Source organism: Procambarus clarkii, chromosome 47 (genome assembly GCF_040958095.1).
Source record: "Procambarus clarkii isolate CNS0578487 chromosome 47, FALCON_Pclarkii_2.0, whole genome shotgun sequence".
NCBI classification, from domain to species: Eukaryota; Metazoa; Arthropoda; class Malacostraca; order Decapoda; family Cambaridae; genus Procambarus; species Procambarus clarkii.
The window spans coordinates 31624343-31641198 of record NC_091196.1 but is presented as its reverse complement, the minus strand read 5'-3'; positions in this window follow the sequence as shown (position 1 = coordinate 31641198).

Here is a 16856-nt window from a genome sequence, read left to right as displayed (position 1 = left end):
AACCAATACATAAATATACAAACACCAATACATAATATACAAACACAATGGACCGCAAGACAAGTAGGACGTTATCACCCACCAAAATGAGTAGAAGCAAGTACAAGACGGCAATATAAGGGAAGCCTTCAGCCTCAAACATACAGCCATCGACAGATAAACAAGACAATATAAGGGAACACGGTCAAATGAATGGTCAGACATAAGACCTGAATTAACAACATACATGAAAAACAGACCAGACCCATCACACAACACACAACCAGAACGTTCGGCACAAGCAAGGAGGGGAGACACCTCCAAACGTCGCTGCAAGACACGCACACATTGAAGGTCCACATAAACAGTAAGGGTAAAAAAAAACCACAAAAGCAACAAATGAAAAAAAACAAAAAACCGCATTCAACCAACACACAAGACATACAAACTAAGCAACCAAACGCCAAGAAACACACACATGCATGCCTAAGCGGAATCGCAGTTCCCGCCCACAAACCATTAACACCAACCGTAATTGGAAGGGTAATTGTTCAACAATTCCAGATCTTCCCTCGGAAAACACCCACAGACCTGTGAAGTGCAGGGGGGGCGACTGTTTCCCCCCCCCCTTCTTCAATACCAACTACAGATCATGCCCTTCACGCCCAACAGCACCAGGGTCAACTACCCCCCACCTCGGACCACTTGCACTAGGGGTCCCACAGACCGGGACTGGCGAGGAAGCATCCTCACCCCATCCCAGCTCCTCGACAACCACCGCCTCATCCACCACACCCAACCTATCTTCCATTTTCTCCATCGGTTCCTAACAACCAAGAGACCGTAACCTGGTAGCGCCCTTCCTGCGTCTCAGCTTAGGAACCAGCTCAACAGTACGTGACGCTTCTTGAGGCCTGTGAGGTGGACAAACACCTTCCATTGGAGAGTCAGCTGAAAGTGCTACCTGAGAAGAGGGGGCAAACCCTACCCAAAGTGGCTCCACAGGCAGAACAGCCACATCAGACCCCGCACAGTACAGCAGAAGGGAACGCCTCCTAGGGAGGCACGTCCACCACCACTGCCTTTGGCATTCCATGAACCTCTGCTTGCACCTTTGGCTGGACACACGGCCCGTCAGGCTCAGCCACATCCAAACACACAGGTGGGCAGGCGACCTCCTGTACAACAGGCTGCACCACGGCCTCCTCACTCACAGCTGGCACACGGATGCGCACAGGCCCATCAGCCAGAACGCTACGGGCAGGACAACACCCCCCACTGGGCCTTCCTGGGTTGTGAGAGGCGAAAAATCACGTTTTCTAAAAATATTCACACAGTTAGCTGCACCAACTGCAAATGCCACCGCCAGGTGATTCGTCATTCCTCATCGATAACACATACGGGGCTGGCCAGCATATTGACATCGGAGAGTAAACCCCAGCAGGGAAATCGACGGCGGTATGTTCTGCGCCAAGGACATTGTCAGGTACTAGCAAGCATTCCCTTACAATAGCCAACATATACCTTATTCTACGGAACGCTCAAGATCTTCCCAAACTTCCCAAACAGCCGCGTCAAAAACCCATCCGTCAGTTCAGAAGGGGCACCACGTACTGCCACTTATGTCAACGTCGCACTCAAGTTGACTACCTGCATGGTGTCCCTATCATCAGGAATTGGGAAAGGATAACCTTCACACCACTCAAGAAACTTCTGGAACACCTCTTGGCAGTAAAATTTAACCACTACACGGTGGTTTTGAACTATCTGAACTCGCACAAAATTTGCCAGAGGGACACTGCGCACTTCCACGAGCCCAATTCCAATCGCCGTATGGCTCACAGGTGTAGAAAACTCGAGTCCAGCTGACGAAGTCCCCTTTAGGGAAGGCAATGACGACCTTATCCTGGAGCAACCATACTTAGCCTCAGCCAGGTACCACATATTGCACGGAACAGGCCCCCAACCACTGACTCCACGCCTCGCTTGTCAACTGAGGAATGACGGTGTCACTTCTACTGGCAAGACTGATGGTTCATTGTCTGTTGGGCTGTTTGTTATTAAGTCTGTTCAGTATGTTAATTGGGAGCGAGTTATAACTTGATGTTAGTGCTCATTAATCAAGGAGAATATTTCGTTGTAGGGAGTAATTGTGACTACGAGATCTCTGGAGAAAGCCTGTTCATTCGGTATTGTGTAATCTTGATACCATTTTGAAATAGTTAATGAAGTGGTTATGCAAACCATATAGAATATTCATTTTCCGTCTCTGATGTCTACTAGGTACATCACATTGTACCTTATAGGACGAAGAAATTGCACAGTGATCTTTAACCAACGAGCATTCCTTATTATCTTGCACAAGGTTTCTACCCATTACATAACTAAGTCTGCCTCTAAATAAAGAAGTTTGGGGTATCCGTAGTATTCACAGTTATTTTGTTGACATAAATATATTTGATAAATTTGCAGCCATTATTGTTGTTAATACTGTCTCCCAACATAATATGTCTAGTATTAAAATCTCCCATGTATATTGTCTCATGATTGTCTAGATCTGGGAGCAATGTTACATTTAGTTGCTGACTTCTGGCATATACGTTGAGGAATGAGAAGTGGCCTGCTGTAGTTTGTACATGGGAGTGATGGTGCTGTGTGTTCACATTGTGTGACGTGCTCACCAGAGCATGCTGTAGTTTGTACATGGGAGTGATGGTGCTGTGTGTTCACATTGTGTGACGTGCTCACCAGAGCATGCTGCAGGTTGTATATGGAAGTGATGGTGCTGTGTGTACACATTGTGTGACGTGCTCACCAGAGCATGCTGCAGGTTGTATATGAAAGTGATGGTGGTGTGTGTACACATTGTGTGACGTGCTCACCAGAGCATGCTGCAGGTTGTATATGGAAGTGATGGTGGTGTGTGTACACATTGTGTGACGTGCTCACCAGAGCATGCTGCAGGTTGTATATGGAAGTGATGGTGGTGTGTGTACACATTGTGTGACGTGCTCACCAGAGCATGCTGCAGGTTGTATATGAAAGTGATGGTGGTGTGTGTACACATTGTGTGACGTGCTTGTCGGAAAAACCCACACCATTTACTAACATATAATACAATAGGCAGATAATATTGCTGCAGTTTTGAAATAACAAATTAACCCTAAAAACAGTGTTTTAATAACTCATAAAAACGAGACCACAGTGAAAATTTCCTTTAGTAGAAAACAGGAGATATCATTGCCACATCGCTATTAAATTCACCAGCTATATTAATGGGAATTATTCTTAATACAGCAATCTTTGGAACTTAAACATCATAAAAACATTTCCCTTGAATCAACTTGATTATCAGTACCAAAGTAGAGTAAATCTGGGCCCTCTAACTACTGCTTGGCATCTGGACAAAACAACCAAGGCATCAGTGGGAGGAGGGCCACAAAGGTCGCCATTTTAATTTTAACATCAGTCACTGGGGCAAATTTAGCTCCTATAATTTTCCCCTTGGACAACAATGTTATTGAACTAACAGTGTTCCCGTTATCAACACCAACTACGTCTACTATAAGGAGGTATTCTAGCCAAAACCGGTTATAATTCCCCACATTCTTGGCCAGTTGTGTGTAGGTAGATTAGGGTGACCAGGTAAGAATACTATACAGCGACTAAAACAAGGTAAATATTCCTTGGACCTCATGTAATAAATGAATTGCCAGTATTTCCCTTTGATATAGTTGTTATATGACGATTGCTGCTATTATTGTGAGTGCCCTTTGACAGGTGTAACAGAAGAGGAAGAATAATTAACACTTCACACAGAAATCACGATAACGTGATGCATCAAATGAATCCTGGTCACGGCCCTTGTGGATTTGTTCAATTAACACTAGTTACCTAGCACACCGGGACAGATGTGATGCCTGCCTCATCCTCGAGGATTATTTGGTGTGATCATCCTTATTCATAACTGGTGGACCAGGCCCATTATATACAGATAAGGCCTCCCCATTTAATTAATAATATATGTAGTCTAATATTGCAGTGAATGTCTAGTAGCCAATAATTTATATTGATGACTACATAAATAAACCATAAACCCCCCACAATGTGAAAGGAAAGGGATTTGTGGGAATATTAAATCATACAGACCACTTTAAACATCGAACAGTTTGCTATCGAAAAATATAAATTAACGTAAAATATAAATTACTATATAAATTAATATCAACTAAATAAACAAATCTCCCAGGTCAGTTTCCCCACAGAGCTCACAAGAGCATACTGCATTTATACATGGAATTGATGGTATTGTGTTTACATATTGTGTGACACGCTTTGGTGGGGTTTGGAACTGAAGTTAGACATGTAGGGATTCTATATAACAATTATATCAATGTTGTTGCTAGTAACATGTGCAATTAGGTCATTTAGTCTTCTGTTGATGCTACGAATGTTCCAACTGAGAAACCTAATGTTCCTTGTGTCAGCAGCAGTCATTGTGGTGGTATTCCTGCGTGGGACTGTTGGTCCTATTGTTGTGCTTCTCCTACTTCCACAATGTTTTAAGTGATTGTACAACATAAATAGCCGCACCAACCTGGTGTCTGGTTTCATCAGTAGCGCCTGGTGATTTCATCAGTCGCTTAATCATTGAAGAACTCAGGATTGTCTGTGCAGGTATGTTCTCTGTAAGTTTCATGGCATAAGCACTGTCAGACATTGGATTTTCATTTTCACTCTGGTACTTGACTTGAATGCGTTCGTTGCCCACTTCAGTATATGCTGGTGTGGGTCGAATTCCTTTTTCAGTTACTATTTCTGAGTCACTATTACTGCTGTCATCACTGAGTTGACTGACGACGACGATGACGCCGTCACAGTCTGCGTTGTCGCTCTCATCTCTGCTGCTGCCGCCACCACAGGTTTCTTTACCAGCGCGGGCCACGGCTGTGACACAACTGTGTGAAGGCTGTTGTATCTCTTGTGAAGAAGTCCGACGTAACGTCTGTATGGTTTTTGCCATTTCTGGTGCCTGTGTTTGCAAAGCTGCCAACTTTCCTTCATGTGTTGTCTCGGCCTGTTGTGTGTTGTCAGGGGCGTTGTTGGTACTGTCACCACTATGGGATTGGTCACCAGTACTAGAGCTCGAGCTGGTATCACTATGCGCTTGTTGAGTCGTGGGCACTTGCTTCATTGTGTCAAGGGAGGCTTGTCGTTTGGTACAGTCTGGAGGCCAAATGGTTCCTCCTTTACCACATCTGAAACACTTGAGCGGCTGTTTAGATGTAGGCACAGTTTCAGGTTGTTGTCCTGTTCCTGTTACCATGCTCTGGTGTTCTTGGTCCAGTGCAGTCCAGTGCATCAGCTTTCTTTGGTCTCTAGTCTTCTTAAATTGACAGTCCTTCAGTGCACGAGGATCGGAATAGAGGACACATGGGCGTGCACCAGCAGTGCTTAGCAATGTGCCCATTGCCACAGCACTCATAACACTCCACAGGGTCTGACTGCCACACCCTGAACGTGCTGGGAGGCACATACGACCCAGTAAACCAATACTGGTCAGGTGGTGGTTCAGACGTGTTCCAGACTATGACTATTTTATTGGAAGGTTTACCAGTCTCATATATTCTCCTTACTCTGTATACTCCGTCTAATTCAAAGGCTCAGTTTAGTGGATACTCTTGATGGTAGCTGTAGACTAGGTATTCCTTCATCTTCTTGTTTCGTGATAGACAATCTAGAGGGGAGAATTTTACACCACCTACTGTCCTATTGTCTCTTGCAGAAAATCATTCACAACTTGCTGATCCTTTCTTGAAACGTACACATGTGAAGAGTTGACATCTGGATGTAGAAGGTCTTTAGAGCCAGGTGTGTACCTATGACTCAGCTTCTTGCTCCAAACAATCTTGTCGGCTACAGTCATGCTTTTAGGGAAGACCAAACGTGTAAACTCACACTTTGGTGCTGGTGGAGATCATCCACCCTGTTGTTCACCAAGGTTTTGCTTCCGTTGTTCCATTTCCAGTTTTTCAGTTAACAAGGTCACAAACCATTCACTGTGTGATGGGATGAGAGTGTCACTGGTCATGTTGGTGGAGAGCCCTGATGGTCTAGCAGCTACCTCCTCCATACTTGCTTCTTTAGGCCATATTTAAATTTTAAAATTTTGCCCCTGCCATCACCAGGTGGCCGCCCCTGCCATCACCAGGTGGCCGCCCCACCCATCACCAGGTGGCTGCCCCAACCATCACCAGGTGGCTGCCCCAACCATCACCAGGTGGCTGCCCACCCATCACCCGGTGGCCGCCTCAACCATCACCAGGTGGCCGCCTCAACCATCACCAGGTGGCCGCCCCACCCATCACCAGGTGGCCGCCCCACCCATCACCAGGTGGCCGCCTCAACCATCACCAGGTGGCTGCCCCAACCATCACCAGGTGGCCGCCTCAACCATCACCAGGTGGCTGCCCCAACCATCACCAGGTGGCTGCCCCAACCATCACCAGGTGGCTGCCCACCCATCACCAGGTGGCTGCCCCAACCATCACCAGGTGGCCGCCCCACCCATCACCAGGTGGCCGCCCCACCCATCACCAGGTGGCCGCCCCACCCATCACCAGGTGGCTGCCCCTGCCATCACCAGGTGGCCGCCCCACCCATCACCAGGTGGCCGCCCCACCCATCACCAGGTGGCTGCCCCAACCATCACCAGGTGGCCGCCTCAACCATCACCAGGTGGCTGCCCCACCCATCACCAGGTGGCTGCCCCAACCATCACCAGGTGGCCGCCTCAACCATCACCAGGTGGCCGCCCCAACCATCACCAGGTGGCCGCCCCACCCATCACCAGGTGGCTGCCCCTGCCATCACCAGGTGGCCGCCTCAACCATCACCAGGTGGCTGCCCCTGCCATCACCAGGTGGCCGCCCCACCCATCACCAGGTGGCCGCCCCACCCATCACCAGGTGGCCGCCCCAACCATCACCAGGTGGCCGCCCCTGCCATCACCAGGTGGCCGCCTCAACCATCACCAGGTGGCCGCCCCACCCATCACCAGGTGGCCGCCCCACCCATCACCAGGTGGCTGCCCCAACCATCACCAGGTGGCTGCCCACCCATCACCAGGTGGCCGCCTCAACCATCACCAGGTGGCCGCCTCAACCATCACCAGGTGGCCGCCTGAACCATCACCAGGTGGCCGCCCCACCCATCACCAGGTGGCCGCCCCACCCATCACCAGGTGGCCGCCTCAACCATCACCAGGTGGCTGCCCCAACCATCACCAGGTGGCCGCCCCACCCATCACCAGGTGGCCGCCTCAACCATCACCAGGTGGCCGCCCCACCCATCACCAGGTGGCCGCCCCACCCATCACCAGGTGGCTGCCCCAACCATCACCAGGTGGCTGCCCCAACCATCACCAGGTGGCCGCCTCAACCATCACCAGGTGGCTGCCCCAACCATCACCAGGTGGCTGCCCCAACCATCACCAGGTGGCTGCCCACCCATCACCAGGTGGCCGCCTCAACCATCACCAGGTGGCTGCCCCAACCATCACCAGGTGGCTGCCCCAACCATCACCAGGTGGCTGCCCACCCATCACCCGGTGGCCGCCTCAACCATCACCAGGTGGCCGCCTCAACCATCACCAGGTGGCCGCCCCACCCATCACCAGGTGGCCGCCCCACCCATCACCAGGTGGCCGCCTCAACCATCACCAGGTGGCTGCCCCAACCATCACCAGGTGGCCGCCTCAACCATCACCAGGTGGCTGCCCCAACCATCACCAGGTGGCTGCCCCAACCATCACCAGGTGGCTGCCCACCCATCACCAGGTGGCTGCCCCAACCATCACCAGGTGGCCGCCCCACCCATCACCAGGTGGCCGCCCCACCCATCACCAGGTGGCCGCCCCACCCATCACCAGGTGGCTGCCCCTGCCATCACCAGGTGGCCGCCCCACCCATCACCAGGTGGCCGCCCCACCCATCACCAGGTGGCTGCCCCAACCATCACCAGGTGGCCGCCTCAACCATCACCAGGTGGCTGCCCCACCCATCACCAGGTGGCTGCCCCAACCATCACCAGGTGGCCGCCTCAACCATCACCAGGTGGCCGCCCCAACCATCACCAGGTGGCCGCCCCACCCATCACCAGGTGGCTGCCCCTGCCATCACCAGGTGGCCGCCTCAACCATCACCAGGTGGCTGCCCCTGCCATCACCAGGTGGCCGCCCCACCCATCACCAGGTGGCCGCCCCACCCATCACCAGGTGGCCGCCCCAACCATCACCAGGTGGCCGCCCCTGCCATCACCAGGTGGCCGCCCCTGCCATCACCAGGTGGCCGCCTCAACCATCACCAGGTGGCCGCCCCACCCATCACCAGGTGGCCGCCCCACCCATCACCAGGTGGCTGCCCCAACCATCACCAGGTGGCTGCCCACCCATCACCAGGTGGCCGCCTCAACCATCACCAGGTGGCCGCCTCAACCATCACCAGGTGGCCGCCTGAACCATCACCAGGTGGCCGCCCCACCCATCACCAGGTGGCCGCCCCACCCATCACCAGGTGGCCGCCTCAACCATCACCAGGTGGCTGCCCCAACCATCACCAGGTGGCCGCCCCACCCATCACCAGGTGGCCGCCTCAACCATCACCAGGTGGCCGCCCCACCCATCACCAGGTGGCCGCCCCACCCATCACCAGGTGGCTGCCCCAACCATCACCAGGTGGCTGCCCCAACCATCACCAGGTGGCCGCCTCAACCATCACCAGGTGGCTGCCCCAACCATCACCAGGTGGCTGCCCCAACCATCACCAGGTGGCTGCCCACCCATCACCAGGTGGCCGCCTCAACCATCACCAGGTGGCTGCCCCAACCATCACCAGGTGGCTGCCCCAACCATCACCAGGTGGCTGCCCACCCATCACCCGGTGGCCGCCTCAACCATCACCAGGTGGCCGCCTCAACCATCACCAGGTGGCCGCCCCACCCATCACCAGGTGGCCGCCCCACCCATCACCAGGTGGCCGCCTCAACCATCACCAGGTGGCTGCCCCAACCATCACCAGGTGGCCGCCTCAACCATCACCAGGTGGCTGCCCCAACCATCACCAGGTGGCTGCCCCAACCATCACCAGGTGGCTGCCCACCCATCACCAGGTGGCTGCCCCAACCATCACCAGGTGGCCGCCCCACCCATCACCAGGTGGCCGCCCCACCCATCACCAGGTGGCCGCCCCACCCATCACCAGGTGGCTGCCCCTGCCATCACCAGGTGGCCGCCCCACCCATCACCAGGTGGCCGCCCCACCCATCACCAGGTGGCTGCCCCAACCATCACCAGGTGGCCGCCTCAACCATCACCAGGTGGCTGCCCCACCCATCACCAGGTGGCTGCCCCAACCATCACCAGGTGGCCGCCTCAACCATCACCAGGTGGCCGCCCCAACCATCACCAGGTGGCCGCCCCACCCATCACCAGGTGGCTGCCCCTGCCATCACCAGGTGGCCGCCTCAACCATCACCAGGTGGCTGCCCCTGCCATCACCAGGTGGCCGCCCCACCCATCACCAGGTGGCCGCCCCACCCATCACCAGGTGGCCGCCCCAACCATCACCAGGTGGCCGCCCCTGCCATCACCAGGTGGCCGCCTCAACCATCACCAGGTGGCCGCCCCACCCATCACCAGGTGGCCGCCCCACCCATCACCAGGTGGCTGCCCCAACCATCACCAGGTGGCTGCCCACCCATCACCAGGTGGCCGCCTCAACCATCACCAGGTGGCCGCCTCAACCATCACCAGGTGGCCGCCTCAACCATCACCAGGTGGCCGCCCCACCCATCACCAGGTGGCCGCCCCACCCATCACCAGGTGGCCGCCTCAACCATCACCAGGTGGCTGCCCCAACCATCACCAGGTGGCCGCCCCACCCATCACCAGGTGGCCGCCTCAACCATCACCAGGTGGCCGCCCCACCCATCACCAGGTGGCCGCCCCACCCATCACCAGGTGGCTGCCCCAACCATCACCAGGTGGCTGCCCCAACCATCACCAGGTGGCCGCCTCAACCATCACCAGGTGGCTGCCCCAACCATCACCAGGTGGCTGCCCCAACCATCACCAGGTGGCTGCCCACCCATCACCAGGTGGCCGCCTCAACCATCACCAGGTGGCTGCCCCAACCATCACCAGGTGGCTGCCCCAACCATCACCAGGTGGCTGCCCACCCATCACCCGGTGGCCGCCTCAACCATCACCAGGTGGCCGCCTCAACCATCACCAGGTGGCCGCCCCACCCATCACCAGGTGGCCGCCCCACCCATCACCAGGTGGCCGCCTCAACCATCACCAGGTGGCCGCCTCAACCATCACCAGGTGGCCGCCTCAACCATCACCAGGTGGCTGCCCCAACCATCACCAGGTGGCCGCCTCAACCATCACCAGGTGGCCGCCTCAACCATCACCAGGTGGCCGCCTCAACCATCACCAGGTGGCCGCCCCAACCATCACCAGGTGGCCGCCTCAACCATCACCAGGTGGCTGCCCCAACCATCACCAGGTGGCCGCCTCAACCATCACCAGGTGGCTGCCCCAACCATCACCAGGTGGCTGCCCCAACCATCACCAGGTGGCCGCCCCAACCATCACCAGGTGGCTGCCCCAACCATCACCAGGTGGCTGCCCCTGCCATCACCAGGTGGCTGCCCCAACCATCACCAGGTGGCCGCCTCAACCATCACCAGGTGGCTGCCCCACCCATCACCAGGTGGCTGCCCCAACCATCACCAGGTGGCTGCCCCAACCATCACCAGGTGGCTGCCCCAACCATCACCAGGTGGCTGCCCCAACCATCACCAGGTGGCCGCCCCAACCATCACCAGGTGGCTGCCCCAACCATCACCAGGTGGCTGCCCCTGCCATCACCAGGTGGCTGCCCCAACCATCACCAGGTGGCCGCCTCAACCATCACCAGGTGGCTGCCCCAACCATCACCAGGTGGCTGCCCCAACCATCACCAGGTGGCTGCCCACCCATCACCAGGTGGCTGCCCCAACCATCACCAGGTGGCTGCCCCAACCATCACCAGGTGGCTGCCCCAACCATCACCAGGTGGCTGCCCCAACCATCACCAGGTGGCTGCCCCAACCATCACCAGGTAGCTGCCCACCCATCACCAGGTGGCTGCCCCAACCATCACCAGGTGGCTGCCCCAACCATCACCAGGTGGCTGCCCCAACCATCACCAGGTGGCTGCCCCAACCATCACCAGGTGGCTGCCCCAACCATCACCAGGTGGCTGCCCCAACCATCACCAGGTGGCCGCCCCAACCATCACCAGGTGGCTGCCCCAACCATCACCAGGTGGCTGCCCACCCATCACCAGGTGGCTGCCCCAACCATCACCAGGTGGCCGCCCCTCTCACACCTGGTGACCACGTGACACTGTCCTACTAACACGTCTGACACAAGGTAACAGCAGCTCTGCCACCAGTTGACAGAAACTTTGACACCAGCAATCGTCGTCTGTGACGTTACTTGGTGGTCGTGACAATACCTGTCACACCTCCTTCATCAGTTGCCTGCACATCTTTCGACACGTGACAGTACCTAAGGTCCCACCTGACCACAAGTGACATCTCAACTTCCCTGCCTGGTTGGTACCGAACCCAGTGAATAAAAGATACCCTTTACAATTTAATGCCAACCTTCACATCTCGTGTGTAGTTCATCTTTAGCTGCCTTAACGCTCTAAGTAAAGAACAGAGGGAGTGATTCATCACCATTGCTTTACACATTCATGGAGACACAACCATGCGCTCCAGCTGAAAAACAAAACATTTATGATGAAATTAGTGTTCCCTGCGGCAGGATCCTGCACCACATGCTCCTCAGGCAGGGAACCTTGAGGCACACTAACCACGAGGTTCCATACCTAAGACAGGCTGCAGGAGGAGCTCCCGACGCCTTGTGGGAGGTACGGGAGCCTACCAAACACTGCACTAATATTTAAATACCATCAGCATCAATGAACTCGAGGAACTTTCTCCAAGCCCAAGAAACGTTTAACTCATTCATTAAATTATAAGATGATTGTCACCGTATTCCTGCGTGGCGAGGAGCCCGCGCATCTTTCCCATCAGTTGTCGCGTTAATTAACACAGGTGTCTGCTAAGTGTTTTTGACCCGTCCAGTCGCGGTCCAGTTCACGTTTTTTGCGAAGATGATGATGTTGAAAATATGCGGCCTTCTGCAGCTCTCGTCAGTATTAAACACCCTTCTCGACACCTCAGTCAAGCAAGAGGAGCCACGCTCAGAGCTACACTACCTTGACACAAGAGGAGCCACGTTTAGAGTCACACACTCTCTTGACACAAGAGTAGCCACGCTCAGAGCCACACTCTCTTGACACAAGAGGACCGCCCCAAGAGTGTTCAGAGTCACACTCTCTCTTGACACAAGAGGAGCCACGTTCAGAGCCCCACACTCTCTTGACACAAGAGGAGCCACGTTCAGAGCCACACACTCTCTTGACACAAGAGGAGCCACGTTCAGAGCCCCACACTCCCTTGACACAAGAGGAGCCACGCTCAGAACCACACTCCCTTGACACAAGAGGAGCCACGTTCAGAGCCACACACTCTCTTGACACAAGAGGAGCCACGTTCAGAGCCCCACACTCCCTTGACACAAGAGGAGCCACACTCAGAGCCACACTCAGAGCCACACTCCCTTGACTCAAGAGGAGCCACGTTCAGAGCCACACTCTCTTGACACAAGAGGAGCCACGTTCAGAGCCACACTCCCTTGACACAAGAGGAGCCACACTCAGAGCCACACTCCCTTGACACAAGAGGAGCCACGTTCAGAGCCACACTCTCTTGACACAAGAGGAGCCACGTTCAGAGCCACACTCCCTTGACACAAGAGAAGCCGCCCTGACACACGGAGTTCCTCCCCATCCGAGGCAGTTGTTTTACGTTTTAACATTGCAATCAGAGAAGCAGGCAGGTGAGATTGTCTGGAGTTTTCTAAGTTAGAATTAGAAGAAGAAGAATGATCGGCGAACAGATTGGCTTTGTTAGAGCAACTTGTCAGCTACAGAACCATCACACTCAAACGGTCGAGAAAATTGAGACTGACAGACATTATGGAAACTTTCAGTGAGATGCCAGAGTCAGTTCTCAGAGGACGAAGTTGCCAATAGTCAGTTCTCAGAGCACGAAGTTCTCGAGAGTCAGTTCTCAGAGCACGAAGTTCTCGAGAGTCAGTTCTCAGAGCACGAAGTTCTCGAGAGTCAGTTCTCAGAGCACGAAGTTCTCGAGAGTCAGTTCTCAGAGCACGAAGTTCTCGAGAGTCAGTTCTCAGAAGACGAAGATGCCAGAGTCAGTTCTCAGAGCACGAAGATGTAACCTCGTATTCCACTGCAGGAAGACAACAGGGGCACAGTCGTCCACGCAAGGATCAGAGGCCGGGAGAGTCAAGACGAAGCAACTGGAATGAAGCACCATTGACAATCTCCGGTGGCGGGTGCACAGCACAGGCGGATGTGGTGCACGGAGTGTAAGCTACAGTCACCCAGGGGAAAATTACCACCAAAACTCCTGAGAGTGTTTCACAGAACTGAGGGAAAGTGGCTCAGGCGGCGGCCGGGAGACTGAGACCGAGGTTTTGTAAGTGGCGACGGACGGACAGACGGACGGATGGACGGACAGACGGACGGATGGACGGACGGACGCACGAGAGAGAGAGAGAAGAGAGAGAGAGGGAGAGAGAGAATAGAGAAAGCGCGCACGTACCCAACGTCACTAAAGTGTTGTACTAAATTGCCCGAACCTAATAACTGAGGACAAGTTATAGATTAGACATAGTGAGGACACAGCTGTGTGTCTGTGCTCGCTAGTGCAATGTTCCGTTTATTTTTTCTCTGTTCACTAAATTTCCCTTAGTTGTGAAGTGGAAGTATTCTCCTTTATTGTTCATTCTCTATGAATTTATTCTGTCATCTATTTATGCCAGTTGTTTATAATAATTATCTCCCTCATTCTCTGTCATTCGCCAACCCCGTTGATTTAGGAGTAACCAAGGCAGAAGAATTTAAGCTATATTCTTTTAACGAATGTACAAGTAATTAAGGAAACGTTAAACGAAACCGTGGAACTCCAATACCAGTATACATTGTCATGTGAGTGTCTGAGGCAGGTCAATAATTAGAGAAATGTTGCACACGTGTCGCCTGTGAGTGATGGTGGGAAGTGAGTTAAGTCGTGGTTGGTCACAGTGGTTGCCAGGATCAGGTTGGGTTACCGTTACCTGTGGCAGGTGGCTGCAGGTGACTGATCTCCTAATCCTGAGCACTCCAGGTGCAAACTCTGTGAGCAGGAACTGCGACATGATCTCCCACACTACATCACCGAATGTCCAGTTATCAGACTATTTAGACCCGTTGGAATGAGGTACCTGGAGCTAAGCAAGTACTTTATTAACTCGTGTTCTTGGAGATATCCTCATAATGCACCCAGAGTCTGCCAGTGGAGACTACTTATCATATGCCTCTGTATGACTGACCATCCTGTGTGATGGGGATTTTTAGCACCACGTAGCTAGCTTTTTGACACACTGTACTCCCTCTTCATATAGTCTAGGGTAGCTACACAAATGCATTTGTTCTGTGACGGTGTTCCCCCCCTTATATTTCTCCCACGCCTGCTGTAAGAGTCATGTCCACTTTACCCGAGCGTTCTCTACGTCGCAGGCATCAGTTTGATATATGTGGGAGGATGTAGTGTTCTCGGAGTGCCGAGAAATTTATCAAAGAAGAGTATTTTGGGCTGTGGTTTAGGCCCTTTAGGAAGCCAATATGGCGCTGGCTCTCCTGTTTTGCCGCCAAAACTGTGTGACGTCAGTGACACCAGATTGGTCACCGACAGCGACGTGGCACAGGGAGCCAATGAAAACCCCCCATGGCGAATATGACGTCACGAAGGAAGGGGGGTCCGGTCATCGCGCCGCGCTGGCGCCATCAGTCTAAGACAGCACGTCAAGGAGGTCGGACGTGCGCTGGGGGGGGGTCCTGTCAGTTGGTCAGTTTACCCCGTCTCCAGAGAACTTACGCATCACCCGTGGTCTGCCAACACCTGTGGGGTCTTCCTTCGTTCATGTGTTGAACCGAAGAAGGAATTGACGGGATATTGAGCAACAAGTGCTCCAGGAACAGGTGTTGTGCAAGAGTGGAGTCAAGGCAGCGACGTATGCGACGGCTGATAGCTCCACAGTGATGACGTAGTGGATGAGCCAATCCTCCGTGAGGGAATCAGTCTGACACGACACGTCAAGGTGGTTGGACGTGCGAAGATTGGTCCTGTCAGTTTGACAGTTGTTTCCCGCTCCCGTGGATTTTACGCGTCACCCGAAGTCTGCCAGTACTCTGTGAGGTCTTCCTTCGTTCATGTGTTGGACCAGAGAGGGGATCGACGGGAAATTGAGCAACAAGTGCTCCAGGACAAGTACTGTGCAAGAAGAAGTGAAGTCTGTGCAGTGACGTATGCGACGTCTGAGGCAGTTCACCCGTTTGTGACGGCATAGTGGCTGAACCGAGCCACCGGGAAGCAGAGGAAGAAGAAAACTATTCGGGAATTCGAACGACTGCAGCCGAGACGTAGGTGGGCAGCTGTAGCTGGGAGGAGAAGTCGACGGCCGGGAGACCGACTCAAACCCTACAAGAAGTCGAGGAGGAGCACGGACCTGCAGTGAAAAGGCACGGAGACGACGCGCTTATGGTGGGACGTTGATTGAGTTCCTGGAGGACACGACAGTGTGTGTGTGGGGGCGTTCCCTACACGAGGCAGGAGCCAGGACCAGGAGCTACAACTCAACTCTCACCGGAGGATAGGTGGAAGTAGGTGATACTAGTTTCCCTCCCAATTCCCCTTTAGTCAGCTATATTATTTAGCCTGAGCATTTTGTATGTCGTGAGCAAGGCTCACCCATGTCACAGTAAGGCACCAGTGTGCAGAGAGGTACTATGAAGAGTACTCACAATATTTATGATTATTATTGGTGTATGCAGGCACCCGGAGTAATTGATGAATCTACTGTGTTGAGAATGTCTTTCATGAGACTTTAATGTAATCATATAGTGAGAGAATATATATATATATATAATTATGCCAGTATTTGGGAGTTAGGCTATGTGCCCAGTAACTATGTTATTATCATTATATATGTCTATGCTCGTGTATTGAATAATCATTCATGCGTGCAGTGATTAATTGTGTTATCGCCCACGAAAGGAATTACTAAGAACTCCAGTGATATATACTTGCATACGTTGTCATTAAACGAAGGGCAGTGTGTAATACCATGACAGTGAATTATTGTCACCTTTAATATAGAAATGTTTGATTGAGCACAAGATCAGTGTAGCTAAGTGTTCACGTGCTATTGACGCAAATATTGTGTGTTCGATCTTCTAGTGATCTTTGAGAACTTGAAGAAACAGAGCGCGTGACGCCAGGAAAACAAGCAGACAGATAAAGTGACATTCGCGCGGGGGTAGTCGCCCAGCTGATTTTGACATTGATGAGAGGGGGAGTGTTGCCGGCTTGGTGGGTTCATATTATATGTGTGGGAACCAGCGATTCCCGCCTGAAACAGCTGTTTGCTTATTGATATAATCTTGTGATGTCTTTGAATGAGTTTTAAGTAAAATACAAAATACATTGGTGTTTATATCATCCCCTCCATATTTCTTGTGGCTATGTAATACCTGAAAACAGAGAGTGATAGAAGTGAATACCTGCCTGATATCAGATCTATTGAGTGTGACCTTGCCACTGTTACCACAATTCAACAAAACCACTGACGTGTT